This window comes from Canis lupus, chromosome 21 (assembly GCF_003254725.2).
Source record: "Canis lupus dingo isolate Sandy chromosome 21, ASM325472v2, whole genome shotgun sequence".
NCBI lineage: Eukaryota > Metazoa > Chordata > Mammalia > Carnivora > Canidae > Canis > Canis lupus.
The window spans coordinates 5,349,533-5,377,527 of NC_064263.1; the positions used below are offsets into that span (position 1 = coordinate 5,349,533).

The 27,995-nt window shown below is 36.9% G+C and overlaps 1 long non-coding RNA gene across 7 annotated transcripts; it reads right to left on the reverse strand.

Annotated features, from left to right (window-relative positions):
- Positions 1–563: 563 nt before the first annotated feature.
- Positions 564–27,954, reverse strand: LOC112641978 (uncharacterized). 7 transcript variants are annotated; one of them, XR_007404528.1, is made up of 6 exons: positions 27,796–27,934; positions 27,175–27,355; positions 12,150–12,328; positions 2,134–2,834; positions 1,386–1,592; positions 564–1,216 (listed from the first exon to the last, which is right to left on the reverse strand). It is a non-coding gene; the product is annotated as an uncharacterized LOC112641978 (long non-coding RNA). The 7 variants fall into 7 exon arrangements; XR_007404529.1 differs by adding an exon at positions 4,391–4,454 and having other exon boundaries at positions 564–1,592; positions 2,134–2,249; XR_007404527.1 differs by adding an exon at positions 4,391–4,454 and having other exon boundaries at positions 564–1,592.
- Between the last annotated feature and the right edge of the window lie 41 nt (positions 27,955–27,995).

The following is a 27,995-nucleotide window of genomic DNA, read 5'->3' on the forward strand; positions in this document are numbered from 1 at the left end:
ATAGACTCGAGAGAAGAGATGAGAGAATAAAAGCAAGTACGAATAACCCAGGAGCTCCACTTCTTCCCACCCTGTGGTTGCCAAAGGCAGTTCAAATTCTTAAACATTTTATCTATTTACATTTTATGTTTCTCTGTAACTGTGTTTCCTCACCCCAAAATGAGAGCATGGGGCTGAAATAGCTCTACAGTCCTTTTCAACTATAAAATTCTGATTTTTTTCAAAGCTAAATGGAAAATTAACTGCAAAAAAACTCAAATAACATTATTTTTAATCTAGAGAAATCACTGTTCAACCTTTTGAAAATCTTCAGATTATCAGTCAACCTTATGTGACAAAGCAGCCATCTCCTTGAAAATTAAATCACGTGAAAAAGAGACCTCATCATAGTAAGCTAGAACTAGACCATCCACAAACAAGCAATGTCGATGATTAGTCCACTAAATATAAACCAAGTCCTGAAGACTGAAAGCTGGTATGTGATATTAAAAGATCATTTTCCTGTGAGATCACAGAATTTCATAAAGAAAATATTTGCCTGCTAGGAAAGAAGCAACAAATGCTTTGAGCAGTGGTCACCATGGGTATTTATTAATGAACATTTGTGAGTTTCAATGATAATATAACATCTTTTAAATATACTTCCAAAGTTGCTATAATAGACAAAGCACAGGTAGTGCCCTAGGATCAACTTCATTAGGAGCTTTAACATAACTAAAACACTGCATCATAGGAGTTAACAAAACACACGGACCTTAGATTTTTAAAACTAAATGCTGTGGTCACTACCTTGTGTGCAGTAATAATAAAAGAGGGCTGGGGCGCCTAGCTGGCTCAGTTGGTGGAGTGTGTGTCTCTTGATCCCAGGGTTGTGAATTCAAGCCCGGTGTTGGCTGTATTTTAAAAATAAAATCTTGGGGATCCCTGGGTGGCTCAGCAGTTTAGCACCTGCCTTCAGCCCAGGGCGTGATCCTGGAGTCCCGGGATTGAGTCCCACGTCGGGCTCCCTTCATGGAGCCTGCTTCTCCCTCCTGTCTCTCTTTCTCTCTCTCTCTCTCATGAATAAATAAATAAAATCTTAAAAAAAAATAAAATCTTAAAAAAAGAGGGTTTGTTTGTAAATAGTATTTTAAGTTCTCTTTTAACCAAACTTATGTCATCTTTAGCTCCAGGAAATGCATGAGTATACAGATACTTTTTTATGATATTTAGGGTTCTTTCAGTGAAAGGGAGAGAGAGAGGAAGGAAAAAAAGGAAGGAAAGAAAACATTTCAAATAGGCTTAGAGAAAGGAATTCACTGGTTGACACAATTGAAAAATTTACCAGGTAGCTCTGGGTATAGCACAGCCAATCCCAGAGGTTGTGGTTCTTTCCTTTTTCTCACCTTTGCTTCCCTGTACCTTGACTCCATTCTCCCACAGGCCCAGCTCTCCAGGTGGCAAGACAGTTGCTAAAAGCTCCAGGCTTACATCCTCACAGCTCCAAGTCCAGCATAAACAATAATGAATGCTTTCCTTTCAAAAAATCCAGCTTTGCATCTCAACAAGCTTTGATTTGGCCAAGGAGATTTGGTGTTCTCAAATGCCAATCCCTGGAGGCAGAGTTAGTGTGATTAACACCAAACCAAACCAAACTAAGAGTGGGAAGGAGGTGATTCCCCATGGAAAATCAGGTTGCTATTGTGGGGGGCGGGGGGGGGGGGCAATAGGAAAGGAAAAGAAGGAAAAGCAGGAGGGGGGGAGAGATTGAGCAAGACAGAGAGAGAGAGAGAGAGATGTAAAGTAAAACCACAAATGCCTATTGTCCCTTTCTGGCTGTTCTACTTCCACACACTCTTTTTCTCATATTTTCTATTTCAAAATGTCACTAATGGGATCCCTGGGTGGCGCAGCGGTTTGGCGCCTGCCTTTGGCCCAGGGCGCGATCCTGGAGACCTGGGATCGAATCCCACGTCAGGCTCCCGGTGCACGGAGCCTGCTTCTCCCTCTGCCTGTGTCTCTGCCTCTCTCTCTCTCTGTGACTATCATAAATAAATAAAATTAAAAAAAAAAAAAAAAAATTCAAAATGTCACTAATAACCCAAGCACTCACCTCCTCCCCATAAGAAGGCAATCCAAATCACACCCACTTACATCTGTCTCCTATTCCATCACATGTAGGTGAGGTAAACTTTTCTGCCAGGTCAAGATGAACCAGCAATCCAAGGCCAAAAGATTGTTTATCTATTCCCAATGTATCCACGTGGAGACTGAAAAAGGTAATGACGAGTTCTATTTGAAAGAGACACTAATGTGTGCAGATCACTTCCTTCCCACTAAGAATAAGAATAAAGGCCATTTTGTCTCTGGGCTTTCAAATCAATGATCTGGGGAGGAAAAGTATTAAAAACTGCCTCCCTATTTCCACAGAATGCATGTCAGCTGCATTTTACAATGGGAATAATCACCCCTTCCTCAGGGAGTATATTACATTGGTACTGGGGAGGAGCCTAAGAAATCAGACTTGAGTTCTCAAGTTCCAATCATATCTCCTGCTGCGATTCCCATCTGTTTGACTTGGAGTGCAATAATTTTAGCCGAGGACTGAGAATTCAATTTTTCAAAAAAAGTATCCCTGCTTTTTAGTCAGGAAAACAAAAAACCACTTTAAATAGTCCAAGTGTGGGACGCCTGGGTGGCTCAGCGGTTGAGCATCTGCCTTCGACCCAGGGCCTGATCCTGGAGTCCTGGGATTGAGTCCCACGTCGGGCTCCCTGCATGGAGCCTGCTTCTCCCTCTACCTGTGTCTCTGTCTCTCTCTCGCTCTGTGTCTCTCATACATAAGTAAATAAAATCTTAAAAAGAAAGAAAGAAAAGGTATATACAGGGACTTAAATTATGTTATTTTCTAAACTGGATGGAAACTACATGATTGCTACATATTTTTAATGTCTTTTTGTATATATGAAATAGATTATTAGAAATGAAAAGAAAGCTAAGCTAAATTATTTGAAGTTCTCACTAAAGGCATTCTGCGATCAATAAAGGAATAAATAGTGATGGATTTAGATTTATGGCAGTATTGCACGAGAAATATGCTGAAAGGTTCTCTTGACTAAAATAACTAAAATGCTAGACTTAAAAATAAGAAGGAAGATTTCAAGACTTCCTAAAATCTACAAAAACAAAAACCATGTGGTACTGGTATGAACATTGACATAAAGACCCATAGGATAGAATTGAGACTCCAAAAAATAAACCCTAACATTAATAGTCAAATTATTTTCAACAAAATGCCAAGACAATTCAGAGAGGGAAAATAGCCTTTTCAAATATCATACAAGGACTAGTGAGTGGGTATCCATCTAAAAGAATGCTATTAGACCCCTATCTCACACCATATACAAAAGTAAACTTGAATGGTTCATAGTCTTAAATTAAGAACTAAAACTATATAAAGGCCATAGAAAAAAATCAGATGTAAATCTTTATGATCTTGGATTAAGCAATAATTTCTTAGATATGATACCAAGAACATAAGTAACAACAAAAACAGATAAATTGAACTTCAATAAAATAAAGAACTTTGGTGATTCAAAGCCACTATCAATAAATAAAATGAAAAGATAGCTGTGTTAGGGATCTCCAGAGTAAAAGTCTCACAGAACTAATAAGAGATATATCTATATATCTCTATCTATGTTTATATCTATGTCTCTATCATCTATCTATCTATCTATCTATCTATCTATCTATCTATCTATCCATCCATCTATCTCCAGAGAGAGATTTATTATGAGAAATTACTTCATGCAGTTACGGAAACTGAGAAGGCCTATGACGTACCATCTGCAAGCTGGAGACCCAAGAAAGCTGGTGTTATAACTCAGTCTGAGCCTGAAGGCCTGAGAACGAGGGGAATGATGATGTGAATCTAAGTTCAAGGGTGAGAGAAGATGAGATGTTCTAGGTCAAGAAGTGAGGCAAAAGAAGCAGCAGCAGTAGCAGCAAGGGATGAATTCTCCTTCCTCCTTCTTCTGTTCTATTCAGGTTCTCAACAGATTGAATGAGGCCCACTCACACTGGGGAGGGCAATCTTCCTTGAGTCCGCTGATTCAATTGCTAATCTCAACCAGAAATGCACCCAGAGACACATTCAAAAATAATGTGTAATCTGGGCACCCTATGGCCCAGTCAAGTTTACACATAAAATTAACCACTAAAATAGCCCATAGAATGGGATAAAAGAATTGCAAACCATATGTCTGTTAATCTGTTAAGGGACTTGTATCTAAAACTTATAAAGAATTGTTACAACTTAATAATAAAAAGACCACCCAATTTTGGGGTGTGTGGGTGGCTCAGTTGATTAGGTGTCTGACTTTTGATTTTGGCTCAGATCAAGCCTCACCTTGGGCTCTGCACTGGGCATGGAGTCTGCTTGGGATTCTCTCTTTCTTCCTCTCTCTCTCTCTCTCAAAAGCAAACAAACAAACAAACAAATAATAAATAAATAACCCAATTTAAGAATGGGCAATCTTTATAGATTTTTCACCAAAGAAGATATACAAATGGCCAATAGCACATGAAAAAACGCTCAATATTTATAGTCATTAGGGAAATGCAAATCACTTCCCACATACTAGGATGTCTATAATCAAAAAGACAGACAATAGCAAGTATTGATAAGCATGTAGAGGAATTGGAGCCTTCATATTCTGCTGGTGGGAGAGTAAAATGGTAAAGCCATTTGGAAAAACAGTCTGGAAGTGCCTCAAAAAGTTAAACATAAAATTTGGTGAAAACACATATCCACTCAAAAATTTATACATGAATATTCATAGCAGCATTAGTTATAATAGCCAAAAGCAAAACATTTCAATGTCCATCAATTGATAAATGGATTAACAAAATATTATCATAAAGGATTATTATTTGGCAATGAAAAGAACAAAGTACTAATATATGTTACAGCATTGAAGAACCTAGAAAACATTAGCTCAGTGAAAGCAGTCACGAAAGACAACATGTTATGTGATTTCTAGGAAATGTTCTGAGGCAAACCCATAGAGATAGAAAGTAAATTAGTGATAGTCTAGGGCTGGTGGTAGGGAGTGAGGAGAATGACTGCTAATGAGTAAAGGGTTCTTTTTGGAGTGAAGAATATATCCCCAAATTAGATAGTGGTGGTCTGGTGATGGTCGCACAACTCTGGAAATACTAAAAATCACTGATTGGACACATTAAAGTAATAAATTTTGTGACCTGTGATTTAAATCACAATAAATCTACTTTAGAAAGAAAAACAATACAGGGGTATTTAAAAAATAGGTCAGTGAATTGCTACCAAAGTAATGCATATACCATACCCAGAAATGAAGTAAAGCCAGGAATCCCTGGACATAATCAAGTATCAATGCCATCTTTGCCCCTCACAGTTTCTGTTGAACTCTGGAGAAGTTGAACCTGCGTTGTGGCAACTTTACAGGGTGTGGGGGACAGGATGTACAGACTAGGCATGTTGAAGGTAAGGATTCTAAGATCCCCTATAAAAACTGGTACTCCCACAGAGTAGGGGTGAAATGAAATAAATCCTGACATGTTACAAAGAGAAAAACTTCTTTCTTGAAAATATATAACCAAAAGTCAGCATTCGTATGACTTTGGATTTTTGTTCATAAAAATTTGTGTATTCCAAAATAAAGACAACAATAAAATCTGCATATAGAATTTCATTTGAAATGCTCTTCCTCCCAGTTGGGTGCACCTTCAGGAAACAGACAAGGAAAAATGCAATTGATCTTATGAGGCTTCAAAAAATCCCCACAAACTTAGAGAAAATCGGCATCAGATCCATTGTCAAAAATCACAAAACACATAAGTAAACAAGACACCATGAGGGAGAACCACCATAAGCTACAGGCAGCAAAAGATACACAAAACTTCATAGACTGAAAATAAGAGACATCTGTAAAATACCTACATTTAATATATTTTCTAAAAATAAATAGAAGCTTAGAAATATCACCATGAATTGAGTATTGTCCCTAGAGAATGGAGAATAAACATTCTTTTTAAGCATATAGTGTATTCATGCAAAGTGATAACATTATATGCCAAAAAATGGCCTCATTAAATTTCAAAAGACCGGTATTGTATGGACCCTATTCCCTAACTACAATTTACATAAGCTAGAAATGAATTTTAAAAGTTGACTTGGAAAACTCCATGAAAATTAACTGGAAATTAAGAAGTTAAAAATGAGGGGAAAATGGAAATAAAAAAATCTTGGAAATTAAAAAAAAAAAACCTCACTTGTACAACTTATGGGACAATGAAAAAACTGCAATAAAATATATAAAATACTTGTAACTAAACAATAACAACATGCATGCTGCTTAAGGAGTTCTGGGAGAGAAATTTATCAACTTAATTGCTTTTCGTTGGAAAAAAAAAAAGGCTCAGAATGAACTTTAAAAATCCAGCTTAAGGAATTAAAAAAAGAATGCAGTGGGCACCCCCGGTGGCGCAGCGGTTTAGCGCCGCCTGCAGCCCGGGGTCTGATCCGGGAGACCCAGAATCGAGTCCCGCCTCAGGCTCCCTGCATGGAGCCTGCTTCTTCCTCTGCCTGTGTCTCTGCCTCTCAGTCTCTCTCTCTTTCTGAATAAATAAATAAATAAATAAAAATACTTAAAAAAAAAGAATGCAGGATAAATCTAAGGAAAGCAGAAGTAAATAATAAAAATAGAAAAAACAATAAGAACAGAAACAAATATATAATTGAGAGAATTAACAAAGCCAAAAGTTGATTCTTTAAATTAACAAACTACTGGAGAGACTGACCAAGGGGGGAAAAAACAGTATTAGGAATTAGAGAGGAACATAAATATTAAAACTTTAAGGATTAAACAGATAATAGGATTCTGTGAATAAACTTATGGCAATAAATTTGAAAATTTATAGGTAATGGATGAATTACCACAAAACACAGCTCACCAAAACTGGCTCAAGAAAAAAATGGAGGGATCCCTGGGTAACGCAGCGGTTTGGCCCTGCCTTTGGCCCAGGGCGCCATCCTGGAGACCCGGGATCGAATCTCACATCAGGCTCCCGGTGCATGGAGCCTGCTTCTCCCTCTGCCTGTGTCTCTGCCTCTCTCTCTCTCTGTGACTATCATAAATAAATAAAAATTAAAAAAAAAAAAGAAAGAAAAGAAAAAAACGGAGAACCAGGATAACCTGTTAATGCTAAAGTAATCCGGATACTTGTTCAAAATCTTGCCATCAGGAAAACAGCAAGACAAAGCAGCATAGCAGGAGCATTTGACTCAATAATGATAGAATAGTAAAGTCCAGTCTTATGCAAAATTTTCCAGAAAATTGAGAGGGAAGGAATACTTTCCAACTTATTTTTTAAAGCTGGCATAACCTGGATACCAAAACAAGACCTAGGGATAGCACATGATAGGAAATGACAGACTAGCCACACTCATGAACATAGTTTTGAATATCCTAGACCAAATTTTAGCCAACTGGATTCAGTAGTATATAAAAACACAGTACATTGTGACTAAGTTGGTTCTCTCCCTGAAGTTCAAGTTTGGTTTAATATTTAAAAATTGATAGGGATAAGACAAAGATGCCTACTGTTATCACTTCTACTCAGTCTACACAGCACAGTAAAACAAGAAAAAGAAATAAAATTCATAAAAATTGCATAGAAGAGCCAAAACATTATTTCAATAATCGCAAATGGATATGATTACCCATTTAGAAAACCCCCAAAGAAGCCAACAAGTTTTCTTAATACTAAATTGGTACATAAAAGCAATTTTTATACACCACCAACTATTAAAAAGTGTGACTTGAAAACCATGTCATTCATAATAACATCAAAAACATTTTAAAAACCTTAGATGATATTTATATACATATTATATAATACAGGATATATATATAAAGCCCTACATAAGTAACATTAATATATATATAATATATAATACATACATATGTGTGTGTATATATATATATATCCTGTATTATATAAAGCCCTACATAAAGAACATTGACAAATTTTAATTAAAAAAAATGTGAAGGCCAAATAAATAGAAAATTATAACATGTCTTGGCCAGGAAAATTCTGTATTATAACACTTTTTATCCAATGCAGAGAAGTTTGCTAGGGTACCTGTTGGTGCTCCCAGGCCCAATGATAATAGCACATGAACAACTGCAGCAATCTAGTCTTGAAAAAAAGTATGATAACCCGTAATTCAGTTCCCTCAAAGATGAAGCATGAAGTCATCCTACCAAACAAGCATCCAAGAAAATTTCTAGCATGCCAAGAAAAATCTACACCGAGTGGTAAAGGACAGGGTGCACATTACTTACAGCTATAGGACCAATTACAAATGCAGGAACTGTACTTTGACCCATTAATCCACCAATTGTTAAGTCTTTTACTATTTTTCCCGTTTCCAGGGACCTGCATCTTGAACCTTGAAGAATTAGTGACAGGATAGAGTAAACATACCTAGGGATTGAGTGGATCCCCGTGGTACAAGGGGCACATTATAGCAGATCTAAAAAGCCCCCCACCCCCATATTCACTTAACCTATCCTGGAGAGTTTTCAATGCAGGGTGATGGCTTCCTGCCCATCTCTGCCTGGGGGCATCCTCAGTGTACTCAACCCACAGGTAGGACAAGCTATAAATTAACCGAAGGATGTTAATGCCCTAGGGGTGACCTTTAACCAATTTAGAACAGGAATTGGTGGATAAATGCTCCAGCTTCCTGCTCCTTTAGTGCGGAAAACTGAAGTGTTTCACAGTGACTTTCAGAGGTCCCAGCAAGAAGAAACCCATAGCGAAGCTGCTTACAGCCAAATCTGTCTTCGGATCTACTTTGGGGGGAAGAAAACTAAAACAAAACCCAAACGTCTACCAACAGTGGAAGGGGTAAACTGAAGTGTCATAAAAGTGAATGCTACACTACAGTAGGAGGGAATAATGCTAAACACACCAGCAAAATGTTGAGGGGAAGAAACAAGTCACAGAAAAATGCTTGTAGCCCTAGTCCATTTATTTAAAAAAAAAAAAAAACCTTAAAAGGCAAAACTAAAGATATTATTTAACAATATATGTGGGACAGAAAACTGTAAAGAAAAACGAGATAATGATTATCATAAAAGCCTAAAGGCTAACAAAAAGGACACTTAGGGTGTGGTAATATTCTATTTCTTAACCTGGTTGTTATACACCAGTGTTTGTTTTATGTTTATTCCTTAAATTATACATATTTTTTTATTTACACTTCAGGTATTTGATATATTTCATAATAAAGTTTTTAAATGCTGTCATATTACTATGTGGAAGATGGAAGGGGAATTGCAATCAATCAACCAATCTATCATTAAGTTAAAAGATTTTGCACTTGGATGGCTTTGAAAGTGTTTTGAGTTTTCATTCCATTTTAATGAAATCAGAACTTGAAATCGCAGAAGATACATTATGCATGTGATTCACTCCAGAAAGACTTCAGAGACCTCCCATTAGCAAAACCATACTAAAAAGAAACGCCTTGGTACTAACCTCAAAAGATTTTTGAATGAAAGCACTTAGTAAGCTATAAATTAAAATGTTTAAATTAATGTTTTAAGTTAAAATATTTAATGTATGTATTACATATTTATATGCATGTAGTATACATGTGTAATTTTTTGTTAATCTAATTTTATTTTCTTTCTTAAATTAACTGACCGTCAGTTCTATTCACACTATATAGGAGGACACCTATTCTTATTAAACATTAAGGAAATGAACTAACATTTTGATTTGTGTCGGGCTTTGTTTAGGAACTAATGGGAGGTGAGAATAGAACAGCATACAGGTTATGCATGCTGGAAAAATAAGTTTGATTCCTAACTTTTATTCCTGAGAAGATATTAAACTTAAATATTAAGAAAGATTATCTCCAACGAGTGAATATAACATAATCTTCATAGTAGTTTTTACTCATTATTCATTCATCATACTAACTTGAAAGCAGTATGTCTTTTCAGAGCACTGAAGAAAAGTTAAATATATATAGAGAGGAGAGATATATAAACCTCATTTGTATATGTGTGTCTCCATTTGTATAATTCTGCCTTTCAACATTCACTGGAAAAATAGAAGATTATTCTACATCTGGTCTTTTGGTTAAAGTTAGCAATGATTTTTTTTTTTTCCGGTTAATCTTTGGAATGATCAGGAGATTTGAAGGATGTCTTAATCCTGCTCTGAGTGTGTCAAAGTAGATGTCTTTGTTCATTTCACAAAACCAATAAAAGTCGTGTTCTGAGGATTAGATTTTGACAATTCGATCCAGATGACTACTTAATATGGAAAAATATTCAGCATCCCTATCTAATCCAGAAAGTGTATTCATAGAGAAGGCACTATAGCTACACTATATACAGTTGCAAATATTAAAATTAAAGGTTATAAGAAGAAACAGAGCTGTTAAAGGTCAGTGACTGAGTGAATTCATTTCCAGTGTAACATATCTATGATGATGTTGATTTTTTCCAAAACCCATTTCAAAGGCTCTCACTTTAGCATTTCAAAGGTAGTGGATAATATTTGAAAAAAAAAAAAGTTTCACTTCTTTTAAATACAATAATAATAGAGTTTGAAAGCTAAATATGCAAAGGCTTATAAAATAATGTGTGCCAGGGAGTTCTGAATGTCAATTGTGTGCACAGATGTCTCAGCTGGAGCATGAAATATTGGTATGTTTCATAAGTAGTTTTTCTTTCTTGGAAGAACTTACTTGCATTGGTGCAGTGACATGAGCTTTCTTTATGACATACAGGAAAACTGATATCTCAAAAAATAGGTAAAAATGTGGATTGCCACATTTAACTGATACTGGGTGTGAGTTACTAAACAAAACATTTCATATGAGTAATATTTGCTTTTGTTTAAAAAATTCAAAACATATCAAGGCATATTTCACCTCAAAGAAATTTGTTCATACTATCTTAAGTTTTAAAGTTAAAAGATGTGCTACTCCATTCTTGAAAGTTCAGATGTTAAAAAGAACATTAATTTACCACATTTTTCCAAAGATAAGACACTTCTCTTCCCATTGCAATATAAAGTTAGAGGCTACTTTATGAATACTTGCTATTAATCTGTTAGTGACACCATTGGATTCAAAGACTATAGAGGCTTTGTTAAAGAGCTAGATTTTCCACCTCCATGTATAATTCTTCCTCTTGAAACTATGTTTCCCAAAGTGTATCTCATGAACTACTAGATTGGGGTTTTGCACCATATTGTCAAACAAAGGTTTCCATTGTCAAAGTAGGTTGGAAAGTACCAGAATGCATTCTTAGAGGTATATGAGACATTGGTGTTTTGAAATTTTTCTGTAGCAGACAAAACTGTTTAACTTACTTTTAACACTGGAATTTCCTAATTTACTTGAGCTTTTGCACATAACCCCAATTGACATCCTATGGTATGGTGAAGCAAATGCTGTCCTATATAATTTAACCTAAAGACTGCATTCTGGCTGGCCTTTAAAAGAGTGTACGTTTCTACAAAATGCAAACATTAATATATTGGTCTTTGTAATACAAAATACTTTATATGTTATCATTAATAAAGGCTTGATGTTTTACAGATTTCTCTTCAACATCAGCACCTATCTTGTTTGTTTGCTTTGCCTGACTACAGTGATACAAAGACTAAAAGAAGTTTAGGGAATATTGTCTTATAAAATACCAGATACCTTCAGATAATAATATCAAGAAACTAAAGTTTTCAAATGAGGGAACCAGAGTGAGCTAAACTTGAAGCTCCATCCTCTAAAGAAGGACCCAATTTGTATTCTTTTGAGGACTCCATGCTTTCCCAAACCCATCTCAGGGCCTTTTCATATTTTAGGAGTGTTGCAGGGGTTTGAAAGGCAGCTGTAAGCACATTATATTATGTGACCCACACATAGCATTTTCCAATTTTGGTTCTCTTCTCATAGGAACCAAGCCAAATTTAGTTTGAGATGGGATTACTCAGTTGAAGTTTCTAGAATGGTAGTGGCTGCATGTTTTGTTTAGTTACTCATTAATTATGTCATAACTACATGAACATCAGAGTACTCTAAGAGCAAGGTACTGACTTACAATTTGCTCTGTTGCTGGGGTATCTGGGTGGCTCAGCCAGTTGGACATCTGCCTTCAGGTCAGGTCATGATCTCCAGGTCCTGGGATTGAGCCCCACATCAAGGTCCCTGCTTGGCAGAGAGTCTGTTTCTCCCTGTCTCTCTGCTTCTGCTCCCCTTGTTTGTGCTCTCTCAATATCTCTGTCAAATAAATGAATAAAATAAAATAAAATAAAAAAATAATTTGCTCTGTTGCAATGCCCTTCCTCTCTTTCTTCACCTGGCTAACCCATACATCTCAAGTTCCTGTATCATCTCCAGGAAGCATCCCAGACCTATCCCTGAGTATCTGTATTCAATGCTCCCAAAAGAACTTGTACTTATTTCTTGTCATGTCACCCATTTTTATTTTAAAAATTATTACAAGAAATAGTTATATAAAACAAGCTACTGCACTTACTACAAAAATGCTGTTGAGCATGTTATTTTATGAACCACTTTATATCCTTTATATAAAATTTCAGTGAGATATTTCTTGTATAATTCAGTGTTATACAAAAACAGTTGTCTCTTCTGAAAAACTCCGATGATTCTTCCTTTATGATAATGAGAATGATATAGCTAATTATGTGTTTACTTTTAGGTACGGCTGCCAAAGGTTTAGGGCCAAATCTAAAGTTTATTTAAGAGGAATTTTTAAGGTTATTGAAGGTTCTTTTTGGATAACTTTTTGGCCAATTTTGTCATTTTGTTTGTTTTAATTTCACAGATCTTTTATCGTAAGCCACCTTACAACCTTTGTGAAAAAGGTAGGGCTTTGATAAATATTTATAAAAATAAAATGTGGATGAAGAGGCCAACTATCCAGTGAATTTCTTTATTCTGGAGCAAACATGGATTTTTAAGTCAAAGTCCCTTATTTTTTTCTCTTTTTAGTTTGGGTTGTTTAAGTCTATTGCATCAGTTTGTTTGTTTATTTATTGCCATCAGTTTAGACCTGTTTGAATATTACTAATGAATTTGGTTTCAGTAGGGAATACATTTATTAAACCTGAAATTGTATTCCAAGAGTTTAAATAAAAAGATTTGGCCTTGTACAACTCCTTCTGAAAGCACACTTCACAATTAACCTCCCTCCACCTTGTTTGTACTTGTCACTTTTTTCCCCCTCAATTTCATTTAAGCAAGTTTCTCTTATGTAAACTTTGCTGACCTGGAAACACATATATAAATTATCCATATTTTGAAACTGTGGCCCTGAAATGCTGGGGGTGTTTGGGTGGTGTTTCTTCTGTGTCATTAAATTAATTCTAAGCATGTCACTGTCTTTTGAGATTTCCTATTACTTCACTTCTCAATTAAAAAAAAAAGTCAGTGTTTAATTTGTCTTATGTCTTCCAGAGTATATGAACAACAGCATCGTGATGGTAGAATCCAAACTTTGGAATTTAGACCTAGAGATTTGAAGATCTCTATTTGGGTAGTACAAAGAATGTTGTTAGTTTTTTCATTTCTGTTGTACTGCATAGCTGTTATATCTTGAACTATAAGGGTATTATAAATCATGAATCATGTGAAAGCATTGCAAAGAAATGAACATACATTTTATTTTACTATTTTTTAAAGATGTACTTATTTATTTTATATATAGAGAGAGAGTAGAGGAAGGGCAGAGGGAGAGAAAGAGAATCTCCAGCAGACACCCCACTGAGCGCAGAGCGAGACATAGGATTCAATCTCATAACCCTGAGATCATGAACTGAGCTGAAACCAAGGGTTTGACACTTGACCAACTGAACCATCCAGGCACCCTGAGGAGACACTTGAACAAAGATCTGAAGGAGGTATGAGAACATTAACATAAGGATAGAAAAGTTGTTAGCAAATAGATGTCAAAATCTCCTGGCTCAGACAAGAGAGAAAAAGGCAAAGAGAGACTTCAGGTTATTTTGCCTCAATTTTATCTTCAAATCTCAATGTTTCAAAGTGATTACAGCCCTAAGTGAAAACAAGTAGGTTTCTGATTAATTTCCAGTCCCAAACACAAACTTTATTTAAAGTCAGGAAGAGGTGGTTGTTCTCAGACATCCCCTATGTTACTAGGAGTTGGAGCAGAAATGCTGTAGATGACCTTGAAAGTATAAGCAACTCATGCCACATGAATGTGATATACATTAGATACTTAACAGTAGACATTGAAAACAGGTACCAAAGCTGGACAGCTCATACAACATTTTCCAGGAGATTCAATAATAATACATCAAGATGTAATCTCCTCCAGGACAAATTCATCCTTCCCAAGATGCCAGAAATCTTTTTTCTGCTTCCCAATGCCTGAGGTAATATATCAAGCAGTCATGAAAATGCCATGAATTGCAAAAGTAATTTTAATGAATCAAAAATGGAAGGCAACATGTCCACAGATGTGTAGTTTAGAAACTGTGATCAAACTGACAATTTAACTTACTCAATGTAAAAGTGACAGTTGCTAGATTAAATTACAATCATAGAGATATTATCTGAAAATATGAGATTAATAGATTCAGATACAGAGATTTTTTTAAAATGTATTTTCAGATAGTTCAGTCTATTGATTGCTTAACACGTTCCCAAGATCAATAAAAAAAACTAGTTGCTAGGTCTTTAATTATTGCCCAAATCCCAGCAATCCTGTTTCTGCTCTTTGATCTGTTTTCCTTTCACTTGTACTGTGTTTCTTTATTCTTTTAATGAATTATATAGAACTATCATCAGTAGAACGTGTATAACATGCCAGGTGCCAACCTAGATGCTTTTGCATATATCATCTCACTTAAATCTCACATTCCTGTATGAATGTGTCTGCAGACATATTCACATGATAGAGGAAGATGAGGGTGAACAATGAATCTGAGATTCATTTTATAGGATCTCAGAGAGGATAACTGCTCTAAATTCCCACATGTAGGAAGTATTAAAGTCAGGATTCTGCTCAGGTTTTTGTAGTCCTGTTGAGCCATCTGCTACTTAACAAATGCCACTCTAATAATTACTATTTGCATAGCATTATATTGTTTATAAAGTGCATTTACATTTTATTTACTTAATTATATCATGATCCCCAAGATCATTCTAATTTTCTTAGTTTTCTTGAAAATTATCAGTCTATGGCATTGATATAACTTCAAAAACCCTGCAGAATGCACTAAAGCCATATGCCTATCTTTTGTGTATGAACACTTATAAACTCCACTTATATAACAGACTCATTAGATTGCCTCTATCTCATGATTAGGAAAGACTGGATTTTCATTAAATACAATAAAACAGGGGATCCCTGGGTGGCTTAGCGGTTTAGCGCCTACCTTTGGCCCAGGGCGCAATCCTGGAGTCCCGGGATCGAGTCCCATGTCGAGCTCCCGGCATGGAGCCTCCTTCTCCCTCCTCCCGTGTCTCTGCCTCTCTCTCTCATAAATAAATAAATAAATAAATAAATAAATAATCTTTAAAAAATATATAATAAAACAAAGTATGGCAAATTACTCAAGAATATTTCCTTAACTATAAAGTGAAGGTAATATTACCTACTTACCTACCTAACAGATTGTTGTAAAGACAAAGTATGACAAAATTGTATATAAGGAGTATATATACAATCAATACAAAGATAATGTAATATAAAAAAGCTTTGAAAATTGTTTGGTATAATGTTTTACATTATTTAATGATTATTATTAAAGATTATTTAAAGGTATCTTTTTTAAAAATTTTTATTTATTTATGATAGTCACACACAGAGAGAGAGAGAGAGAGGCAGAGACATAGGTAGAGGGAGAAGCAGGCTCCATGCACCGGGAGCCCGATGTGGGATTTGATCCTGGGTCTCCAGGATCGCGCCCTGGGCCAAAGGCAGGCGCTAAACCGCTGCGCCACCCAGGGATCCCCTAGAGGTATCTTTATAATACCGTTATTTCTTTACTTTCATTACTTTTCAATTTAATAAATATATGCTTGATATTAAAAGTTTATAACATATATAGAGGAGAAAGTTAAAATTTCATTTCATACTTACCTTCCTCAATGCAACCAATTTTCCTTTCCAAGAGATGATAATGATTGCTAATTTGATACTTGTTCTTGAAGATCTATTAATATGCATTTATATTCATGAATTTAAATGTATTGTTTTTGAAATACATATCAAGCAAATATATTTTACTTAACAATTTTTTTTGTTTTTGTTTAACAGTGTGTCTGAGAGATCTTGAATAGCTATGTAGTAGTAAGAAATTCTTTCTTATCAAAAATTATACATGCCCTGTATATTTCCCTCCCCCTGTGTGTAGCAGGACTTGTGAATGTGATGGGATTTCACTCATGTGACTAGATCACATTACACAGTTAAGATGGAGGGATTTTGCAACAATCTGAATTATCTTGGAAATAGATTCTTCCAGTCAAGCCCCCAGATGAGAACACAGCCTGGCCAACACCTTGATTTCAGCCTGATGAGATCCTGAGCAGAGTACCAGTGAAATCATGCCAAGATGCCTGATTCACAGAAACTTTGATAATAAATATGTTTCATGTTAGGATCTTAAATTGATGATAATTTACTACACAGCAACAGGAAATGAATATAGGCACACACCTACACATTGTATTTCCAAGCTTCTCTCAGTGGTGGCCCGTGACTAAGTCCTAGCCAATCACATGAGAGCTGAATTCAGGTGTGCAACTTCTGATTAATATCATAAAATTAAATAATGAACATGCTTCCAATTCTTTTGGATTCAGAAGTGGAATTGTTGGATCATATGATAGTTATATTTTTATTTATTCATTTTCGGAGTATAAAGTACCTAAGATTTACTATCTTAATCACTTTTAAGTGTACAGTATAGTGATATTAACTATATTCACTTTGTTGTGCAATAGATCTCCAGAAACTTTTTCATCCTGTAAAACTGAAACTCTATACCCATTGAACAGGAACTCTCTTTTTTCCCTGCCACCTCTGGAAACCACCATTCTACTCTTTATTTTTAAGAGTTTAACTACTTTAATTACCTCATATAAATGGAATTATATGGTATTTGTCTTTTTGTGACTGGCTTATTTCATTTCATAATGTCCCAAGGTTAATCCATATTGTAACATATGATAGAATTCTCTTTCTTGTGCAGCCCTGGTGGCTCAGTGGTTTAGTGCCACCTTCAGCCCAGGGTGTGATTCTGGAGACCTGGGATCGAGTTCAACATTGGGCTCCCTGTGTGGAGCCTGCTTCTCCCTCTGCCTGTGTCTCTGCCTCTCTCTCTCTCTCTCTGTGTACCTCTCATGGATAAATAAATAAAATATTAAAAAAAAAAGAATTCTTTCTTTTTAATAATATTCCATCGAATACATAACCCACATTTTGTTTATCCATTCATCTGTTGATGGTCATCTGGGTTACTTCCACCTCTTGAACCACAGTGCTGCTATGAACATAGATGGGCAAATAACACTTTGAGACCCTGCTTTAAGTTTTTTTGCATATATACTCTAAAGTAGAATGCTGAATCATATGGTAGTTCTATTTTTAGTTTTTTTGAGGAGCCTCAAACATTGTTTTCCATACCAGTTGCACTATTTAACAATCTCACTAACAGTACACAGGATTCCAATGTCTCCATATCTTTACCAATCTTCTTATTTGGGGGAGATTTGATAGCAGTCATACCAATGGTTGTCAAGGGGTATTCGGTTATGGTTTTAATTTGCATTTTTCCAATGATTAGTGATGTTGAGCACCTTTTCTTATGCTTATTGGCCATTTGTTTACCATCTTTGCAGAAGTTTCTATCCAAGTCCTTTGTCTGTTTTCTAATATGGTTATTTGATTTTTTTTGTTGAATAGTAAGTATTCTTTATGTATTGTAGATACATGTCTTTTTGTCTAATATATTGATTTGCAAATATTTTCTCCCATTTCATCAATTGTCTTTTCACTCTATTGTTTGTGTCCTTTGAAGCACAAATGTTTTAAGTTTGATGTAGTCTCATTTATCTAATTTTGTTTTTGTTGTCTGTGCTTTTGGTATCATATCCAGGAAATCATTGCATTTTCTTGATGCTGGCCTGATGCTTATTTTCTACCTTGCAAAAGTGCCTGGAACTTACTATATATGCATGAACTTTCTGCTCTTCAGAATGAAGGCATCTCATGCTGTTCTAAGAGGGAAGTTTATAGCAATACAGGCCTATTTCAAGAACCAAGTAAAATCTCAAATAAACAACCTAACCTTACACCTAAAGGAGTTAGAAAAAGAAAAACAAATAAAACTCCTAACCAGTAGAAGGAAGGAAACAACAAAGATCAGAGCAGAAATAAGTGAAATAGAAACTAAAAAAAATAATAGAACAGATTAATGAAATCAGGAGCTGGTTCTTTTAAAAGATCAACTAAATTGATAACCTTTAGATGGAGTCATACAGAAAAACAGATATAACTCAAATGAAAATCAGAAATGAAAAAGAAGAAATAACAACTGACACCACAGAACTACGAATCATTATAAGAGAAATTATGAACAATCATATGCCAATAAATGGGACAACCTAGAAGAAATGTATACATTCCTAGAAACATATAACCTCTGAAAACTTAATCAGGAAGAAACAGAAAATTTAAATAAATTTTTAGTAATGAAATTGAATCAGTAATCAAAAAACTCCCGACAAACAAAAGTCCTGGACCAGATGGTTTCACAGCTGAATTTTCCCAAAAACAGTAAATACCTATTCTTCTCAAACTATTCCAAAATATAGAAGAGGAAGGAAAGCTTCAAATTCATTCTATGAGGCCAGCATTACCCTGATACTAAAACCAGATAAAGGCACAAAAAAAAAAAAAAAAAAGAACTTCAGGCCAGTATCTTCGATGAACATACACTCAAAAATCCTCAACAAAATATTAGCAATGTAAACCCAACAATACATTAAAACATCATTCACAATTATCAAGTGGGATTTATTCCTGGGATGCAAGAGTGGTTCAACATTTACAAATCAATCAACATGATACATCACATCGAGAGAAAGGATAAAAACCATAATATTATTTCAATATACACAGAAAAAGCATTTGACAAAGTACATTTATTCATGATAAAAACCCCTTAACAAAGTAGGTGGGTTTTTTCAAGATGTTATTTATTAGAGAGAGAGAGAAAGAAAGAGAGAGAGAGAGAACATGAGAAGGAGGAAAGGTAGAGGGAAAAGCAGACTCCTCACTGAGCAGGGAGCCCAAAATAAGGCTCAATTCCAGGATCTTGAGATCATGACCCAAGCCAAGGGCAGATGCATAACTGATTGAGCCACCCAGGCACCCCCAAAAATAGGTTTTGAGAGAACATACCTCAACATAAGAAAGGCCATATATGAAAAACCCACAGTGAACATCATACTCGATGGTGAAAAACTGAGAGCATTTCCCCTAAGGTCAGGAACAAAATGAAGATGTTCACTCTTTTTTTTCTTTTTAAGATTTTATTTTTTTAAAGTAAACTCTACACCCAACATGGGGCTTGAATTTACAACACTGAGATCAAGAGTCACATGCTTTACCAACTGAGCCAGCTAGGTACCTTCACTCTTACAACTTTTATTTGACATAGTACTGAAAGTCCTAGCAATCAGACAACAGAAAGAAATAAAAGGCATCTCAACTTGGTAAGGAAGAAGTATAGCTTATTATTTTCACTAATAGAAATATTTGTAGGTGTCATGAAACTATATATAGAAAACCCTAAAGATTCCATCAAAAACTTCTAGAACTGATAAATGAATTCAGTAAGGTGGCAGGATACAAAACCAATATACAAAAATCTGTTATGTTTCTATACACTAATAATGAAGTAGCAGAAAAAGAAATAAAAAAAAAATCAAACTCACTTACATTTGCTTCAGGAATAATAAAATACCTAGGAATAAACTTAACCAAGGAGGTGAAAGATCTCTACTCTGAAAACTAAAATAATAAGAAAAGAAATTGAAGATGACATGAACAAATGAAAATATATTCAGTGTTTATGGATGGGAAGAACAAATATTGTTAAAATATCATACTACCTAAAGAAATCTACAGATTTTTAAAATATTTTTATTTATGTATTTATTCATGAGAGACACAGAGGGAGGGGGGCAGACACAGGCAAAGAGAGAAGCAGGCTTCCTGCATGGATGTGGGACTCGATTCTGGGATGCCAGGATCATGCCTTGAGCCAAAGGCAGACGCTCAACCACTGAGCCACCCAGGTGTCCCAGCAATCTACAGATTTAATGTAATCACTATCAAAATGCCAACAGCTTTTTTCACAGAACTAGAGTAAATAATCCTAAAATTTGTATGGAATGATAAAAGACCCCAAATATCCAAAGCAGTCTTGAAAAAGAAGAACAAAACTGGAGGTAACACAATCCTAGATTTCAAAATACACTACAAAACTGTAGTAATCAAACCAGTACGGTACTGGCCACAAAAATAGACACATAGATCAACAAAATAGTATACAGAGCGCAGGACTAAACCTGCAATTATATGGTCAATTAATTATCAATAAATAATGCAAGAGTATGCAATGGGAAAAAGTCTTTCCAACAAATAGTGTTGGGAAAACTGGGTAGCAATATGCAAAAGAATGAAACTGAATTACTTTCTTATACCATACATAAAATTAAACTCAAAATGGGTTAAAGACCTAAATGTGAGACCTGCTGTCATAAAAATCCTAAAAGAGAACACAGGTAGCAATTTCTCTGACATCATCTGTAACAATATTTTTCTAGATACGTCTCTTTAGGAAAGGGAAATAAAAGCAAAAATAGACTATTGGGACCACATTGAAATAAAATGCTTCTGCACCAGAAAGGAAACACCAAAAAAACTAAAAGACAGCCTATAGAGTGGGAGAAGATATTTGCAAATGACATATCCAATAAAGGGTTTATATCCAAAATACATAAAGAATATATAAACACCCAAAGAGTCCAATTTAAAAACAGGCAGAAGACATGGACAGACATTTCCCCAAAGAAGACACCCAGATGGCCAACAGACACATGAAAAGATACTCAACATCACTCATCGTCAGGGAAACGCAAATCAAAACCACAGTGAGATATCACCTCACACCTGTCAGAATGGCTAAAATAAAAAATACAAGAAACAATAAGTGTTGGCAAGGATGGGTAGAAAAAGGACATTCATGCACTATTGGTGAAAATGGAAACTGGTATAGCCATGGTGGAAAACAGTATGGAAGTTCTTCAAAAAATTAAAAATGCAGAATTACTTTATGACCCAGCAATTCCACTGGGTATTTACCCAAAGAATACAAAGACACTAATTTATAAAGGTATATGCACCTTTTTGTTTATTGCAGCTTTATCTACAATAGCCAAATTATTGAAGCAGCCCAAGTAGTCTATTAGTGAATGAATGGATAAAGAAGATATGGTATTTAGGGACATCTGAGAGTCTCAGTCCATAAACCTCTGACTCTTGATTTTGGCTCAGGGTATGATTGTGGGGTCCTGAGATTAAGCCCTGTGTCAGGCTCCATGCTCAGCAGGGTGTCATGTCAGCTTGAGGATTCTCTCACCCTCTGCCCTCCCACCCCACTCTTTCTTGCAAATAAATACATCTTTAAAAAAAGATTTATCTATGCAATAGAGTATTACTCAGCCATAAAAAGAATGAAATCTTGCAACAACATGGATGGACCTAGAGAGTATAATGGTAAGTGAAATAAGGCAGCCAAAGACAAGTACCATATAATTTCACTCATTTGTGGAATTTAAGAAACAAAAGAGAGACACCTGGGTGGCTCAGCGGTTGAGCATCTGCCTTTGGCTCAGGGCGTGATCCTGGATCCAGATCCAGGTCCAGGTCCAGGTCCAGGGATCAAGTCCCACATTGGGTTCCCTGCAGGGAGCCTGTCTCTCTCTCTCTCTCTTGCATGAATAAATAAATAAATCTTAAAAAAAGAAATGAACAGAGAAAAAAAGAGGCAAACCGAAAAAACAGACTCCTAACTGCACAGAACAAACTGACAGTTACCAGAGAAGAGGGTTGGTGGGGGGATGAATGAGTGCTATTATCATGATGAACACTGGGTGATGTATAGAGTTGTCTAGTATAGATATACTATACTGTATATCTGAATATTAATTCAGATACAATAGTAAATCTTTTTACTTAAGTACTGTACTTTTCCTAAAGTTTTTATTTTGATCTTCTTAATGTATATTATTCCCCTGCTGAATTTTACTATCTTTTCACTTATTATAGTATATTTTCCTTTGCATCATTGAACAGTTATATTAGTTGCTTTTGAGCCATTGTCTGATAATTTCAACACCTGTGTCATCTCTTTATTATCTTTTCCTTTAAGAATACATCCCATTTTCCTAACAGTTTTTATGCCAAGTAAGTCTAAATTTTGTCCTTGATATTATGTTTTTTTTTTTTTTTTTTTTATTTATGATAGTCACAGAGAGAGAGAGAGAGGCAGAGACACAGGCAGAGGGAGAAGCAGGCTCCATGCACCGGGAGCCTGATGGGGATTCGATCCCGGGTCTCCAGGATCGCGCCCTGGGCCAAAGGCAGGCGCCAAACCGCTGCGCCACCCAGGGATCCCTGTCCTTGATATTATGAACATTGTTTTGGAGTCTCTGGATTCTGTTTTATTTCTCTATAAAGTGGTGATGCTTTTGTTTAGCAAGAAATTAAGTTAGTTTTAAACAAATTGAAAATTTTGTCCTGTGTATAGTGAGTAACAGGTCAAATCTCGCTTCAGTTCTTTTATCTGAAAGAGTAGGAGTATATTCTACTTTGAGTTCTTTGATCTGAACTATTTGCATTCTGTCTTTGTTATTCAAATTGAATTAGTGCATAGCCAGAGATTGTCTGAATTTATAAACAGAGTTTAGAGTTCTCTGATTCTCCATTTCTGGAATTCCTCCCTTATTCTCAGGCCAGAAAGACTTTCTGTGTGAGTTTTTGCTATCTTGTTACCACACCGCAATTTTTGTTTGTTCATAGGTCAAAGTCACTCAAAGTGGGAAATGCTGTGTTGATCACTTCATATGCATTTTGATTCTGTGTACTTCTGTCTATTCTCTGGACTCCTCAGGTTGTTGTTTTACCGTCTGGAGTTTCCAGTTATTATCTGTGGAAAGGTCAATCTGTTAGAAGTTTACTTCTCCATACTGGAATTGGAACTCTCCACACCAAAGTCATCAAAAAATTAAAACTTTGCACATAAACAATTAATTATAAGAAATATACATGCTTTGGGTGCCTGAGTGACTCAGTTGGTTAAGCATCAGACTCTTGGTTTCGGCTCAGGTCTCCATCTCAGAGTTATTAACTAATAACTCAAGCCTGAGTCATTAGGTCAAGCCTTGGGCATTAGTCCATGCCCAGCATGGAGCCTACTTAAAAAAGGGGCTGGGGATGCCTGGTGGCTCAGTTGGTTAAGCATCTGACTCTTGATTTTGGTGGCTCAGGTCATGATCTCAGGGTCATGACATTAAGTCCTGCATCTGGCTTTGTGCTGGGCATGGAGATTAAGATACCCCCTTTTCCTCTACCCCTCCCTCCCCACTCCCAAAGGAATTATGCTTGCTTGACCTAAGGTTTATGTTTTTGGCATGTGTGTTTAAGAGAATTTTCCCTCTACTTGTCCATCCCTAACCACCATTTTACTTTCATAAGAGAAGTTTATTTCCTTATTCTTTCTCAGATTGTCTAATAAACATCCCTTGATAAGCTGATAGGCAACAAACCTATAGATCCAAGTCAGCACTAGTCAAATTGTGGTTTGCCAATCAGTGCTTGTCCATGAACTATTTATTGCCTGTCCACGATGAGATGAGAACAGAACTGAGAATATCTATTTAGAAACTTTTGTCCAATTTTTATGAAGTCGTTTTATATCTATTAAATACAAAGAAAATTGGCCTTGTATTTTGCATATGTTCAGTTTTTACTTAAGTTTCATTTATTTAGTAATTAAATTTTCTTGTATTTTAAGAAGCATTCGTTGATGCTTAGAAATTAAAAACAAAACACTGGTTCTCTCTGCAGATAATCTGAGAAACACTGGCCTAGATTTCAAACAAGAAAATTACTTTTGGAAAGGTTTCAAGTTAACCATTTAATAGGAGGGATTGAAAGAGGACTTCAACTACTGACATTTTGATCTCAGTCTATACCTTTTAATTAATGAAGTTCTTTCTGGCTTATTTCTTAATTCAGGCAAAAGACCCTGTGGGCAGGGGTGCCTGAGTGGCTCAGTGGTTAGACGTCTGCCTTTCGCTCAGGTCATGATCCTGGGTTCCTGGGATTGAGTCCTGCATTGGGCTCCCCACAGGGAGCCTGCTTTTCCCTCTCTGTCTCTGCCCCTCTCCCTCTGTGTCTCTCAGGAATAAATAAGTCCTTAAAAAAAAAAAAAAAAAAAACAAAACCCTGTGAGCAAAGCATCTCCTGATGGGAACTGAAACTAGCACCTCAAGCAGAAAGAGCTTCCCTGAGCCAGTAAGACTGCCCATGACTGACTCCACAATAATGATCAATTTAACCTTTACTGCCCACCTGCACATACCCACGGACCTTGGTCACACATTTTCCTTGTATAAATCTGGAAGTATTTTCAGCACTTTAGAGACAGCTGAGAGGATAATTTGCTGTCTTCCCCGTGTTGACCTCACTGAAATAAATTCCTTCCTTGTTTCACCACCATTAGTTTCACTGCCTTTGGATTTTGTCAGGTGGGAGTGGCTGCACCTGGTCTGTATGGGCTCCCTGGAGCCAGGTGCTCCTGCACACCTGTGCCTCAGCTACAAGATGAACCTACACTGTAGTTTAATTTTAGCAATAGTTTCTGAAGACCTGGGATAGGCTAAAGTGTTCTTTTAAAAGATAAGAAAACTGAGTTGAAGGGGATTTCTAATCAAGGGAATTTCTCTTGGATATAGGACACAGTAGCCAATGTCAGAAAAATAATTCAGTACTAATCATTTAACTTTTAGCTGAGATTCAAGTATTCTTTGCTTGTTGCTCACTCTCAGAAATTACTGCTTTAATATTTAGAAGTAAAGCAGTAAGTTCAGAGGAAGAAAAAATAACAATAGCATCAGATCCATTTACTGAGATCCTACTGTGCAAACTCTGTATTGGGAAAAACAATCCATTATGTGGATATTTTTATTCCCATTTCAGAGGTGAGAAAACAGTTGTTGGAGAAGCAACTTAATTGAAATCACAGGGCAAGTACATGATAGAATCAGGGCCCGATTCAAATTTGTCTGATTCTAAAATCTCTACACTAACATTATTATTTTTTTTTTTTTAAGATTTTTAAGTAATCCCAGCATCTAACATGAGACTCCAACTCACAACCCCAAGACCAAAAGTCACACACTCTACCAAATGAACCAGCCAGGTGCCCCACAGTACTGTTCTTTATTAATTACCAGAGAGATTCATATACAAATTATTACCTCATCAGGCAGATGGTTTCAAGTGCTCTATTATCATAGTTCTAGAAAAAAACGGGGCTGTAGACAGTGCTTGGGTCTCCCATTCAAGGATTCATCCATCTTCACCAAACTTAGCTTAGAAAAATCCACGTTAGAGTATCAGGTGACAGTGAGTCAGCATTTTGGAAGCCAGGTAGAAACCAGGAATCAATAAGCAAATTCTTTTATGAATCATTGTAGATGTTTATGCTTGTTAAATGTTTCTAACTGCCTATTCTCTTTGCTTATTAGAGGAGTACAGTTAAAGGACTCTTTAAAAATCATATAAATAAAAACTATCAGCTGCCATCCGATCCTTGCCAAGCTGGAAAATGGAAAAGCAAAAGCTTTTGTGTTTAAAAACATTTTATTTTAATAAGTACGCTGAACACAACTAGGTTAGGTTGTTCTTTTGGGGAATGTACTTGCACGTTAATATTTCACTGGCCCTATACTTTAAAGATTTTCTTAAAACATCGGTTGTCAGTATGAATTAAATCTAGTTTAAATGAACATCACTCTATTCTAGCAAGAAGTGTTTTTTTTAATACACTTTTTTTCTTTTTACAGAAATAATCTTAGCATCATTTTATACTTCATACACTGCGATTTGGTCTCAATCAGAAAAATTCCTTTATATTTTTCTTCTGTCCTTCCTGTGTCTTCCATAACAGAAAATTATCAGCAGAAGCATTTCCCCTTCACCCAATTCCTATTCTCTTATCACAGCTCTATCTCTCTACCCTCCCTTCCTGCTCCGCAGAGGAATTCAAGAGGGCAGGGAAAGATTGCTAAAATTTGTCCCCTATCCAACACTGCCACATTCAATAGTAGATGCATCTAATTCTCTTTGCATATTTATCAGTTCCCATTTTCCTCTTCCACACCTCCTTGTTTGTACAACGGACTAATGACAAAGTGCTTTGCCCCTGCACACTCACAGACCACACAGACCTCAAATCATAGTAGGACCAAACATTTCTGCTTTTCTAGTGCACTTTCTGCAATGCCGGGCTGGTGGGGGAATGAGGAGCATTAATTTTTTTCCTACCCGTCCTATACTTTCTCCACTACCTTTGTCATGCCAGCCACTTCTCAGGTTCCTGTCCCACAGCCGCCATTTTTGAAGCTGTATCACTGTTTATACACCTTAATGCAGCACATCCTAACAACCCTCACAAAGTAGGGAGGACTACTAACAGCTAATATCTGAGTGCTTACTATGTGCCGATAACTGTTTTTCCAACATTTTATTTAAATTCAATTTGCCGACATACAGTGTAACACCCCGTGCTCGTCCCGTCAAGGGCGCGCCTCAGTCCCCCCATTCCTCCACCTCCTCTTCTGCAACTGTTTGCGAGTCAGGAGTCTCTCGTGGTTTGTCCCCCTCTCTGATTTTTCCCACTCGGTTCCCCTCCTTTCCCTTGTAATCCCTCTCACTATTTGTTATATTCCCCCATGAGTGAAACCGTACACTGATTGTCCTCCTCCGACTGACTTACTTCACTCAGCATAATACCCTCCAGGTGCATCCGCGCCGAAGCAGATGGCGGGTGTCCTCCCTCCTGAGGGCTGAGCAGTATTCCACGTACACATGGACCGCATCCTCTTTATCCATGCGTCCGTCGACGGACATCGTGGCTCCTTCCTCAGTTTGGCTATTGTGGACATTGCTGCTGTGAACTTTGGGGACAAATAGTGTTTTAAGCATCTTACATGTATTCACTCACCTAATCTGGGAAGATATGATTTTCCTATTTAACAGATAAGAAAGAGGGTGTTCAATGCCTTGGGTTACGCCGCCAGTGACGGGCACAGGGGGGTTCTGAAATCATGTCTGACCGGCTAAAGGAACTTTTAACCACTATTTAATTAATAATGATTATTTCCAGCCCCAAACCTGGCGACCTTGGCCATCTCCAGTAGCTCACCCCCTCACGTGGCCCTGCGCGCCCTCTCCTGCCGCCCCCGCCCCGCCCCCGCACCCCCCGGGGCCGCCGTCCTCCGGGGTCGCCCCCCCCCCCCCACGGCCCCCGCCGCCCGCGCCGGGTCACTGCCGCGTGTTTCCCGGCATCCCGGGCCCAGGTACCCGCAGCCCCAGGACCCCTGCCCCTGGTATGCACTTAGTCCTCTCTTTGCCTCCTGCCATCCTCCTCCTCCCAGGGGTCCCCCGACCCTCGGGGCAGCGCGGGGGCGCAGGAGCGCACGCAGCGAGCGCAGGGCGTCGGCCGCAGTCGGCGGCAGCCCCGGGGTCCTCGCGCTCCTCGCGCTCCTCGGCGGCCCCCGGCGCGGTGCAGGCTGGGGGAACATGGCCGCTTCCGGT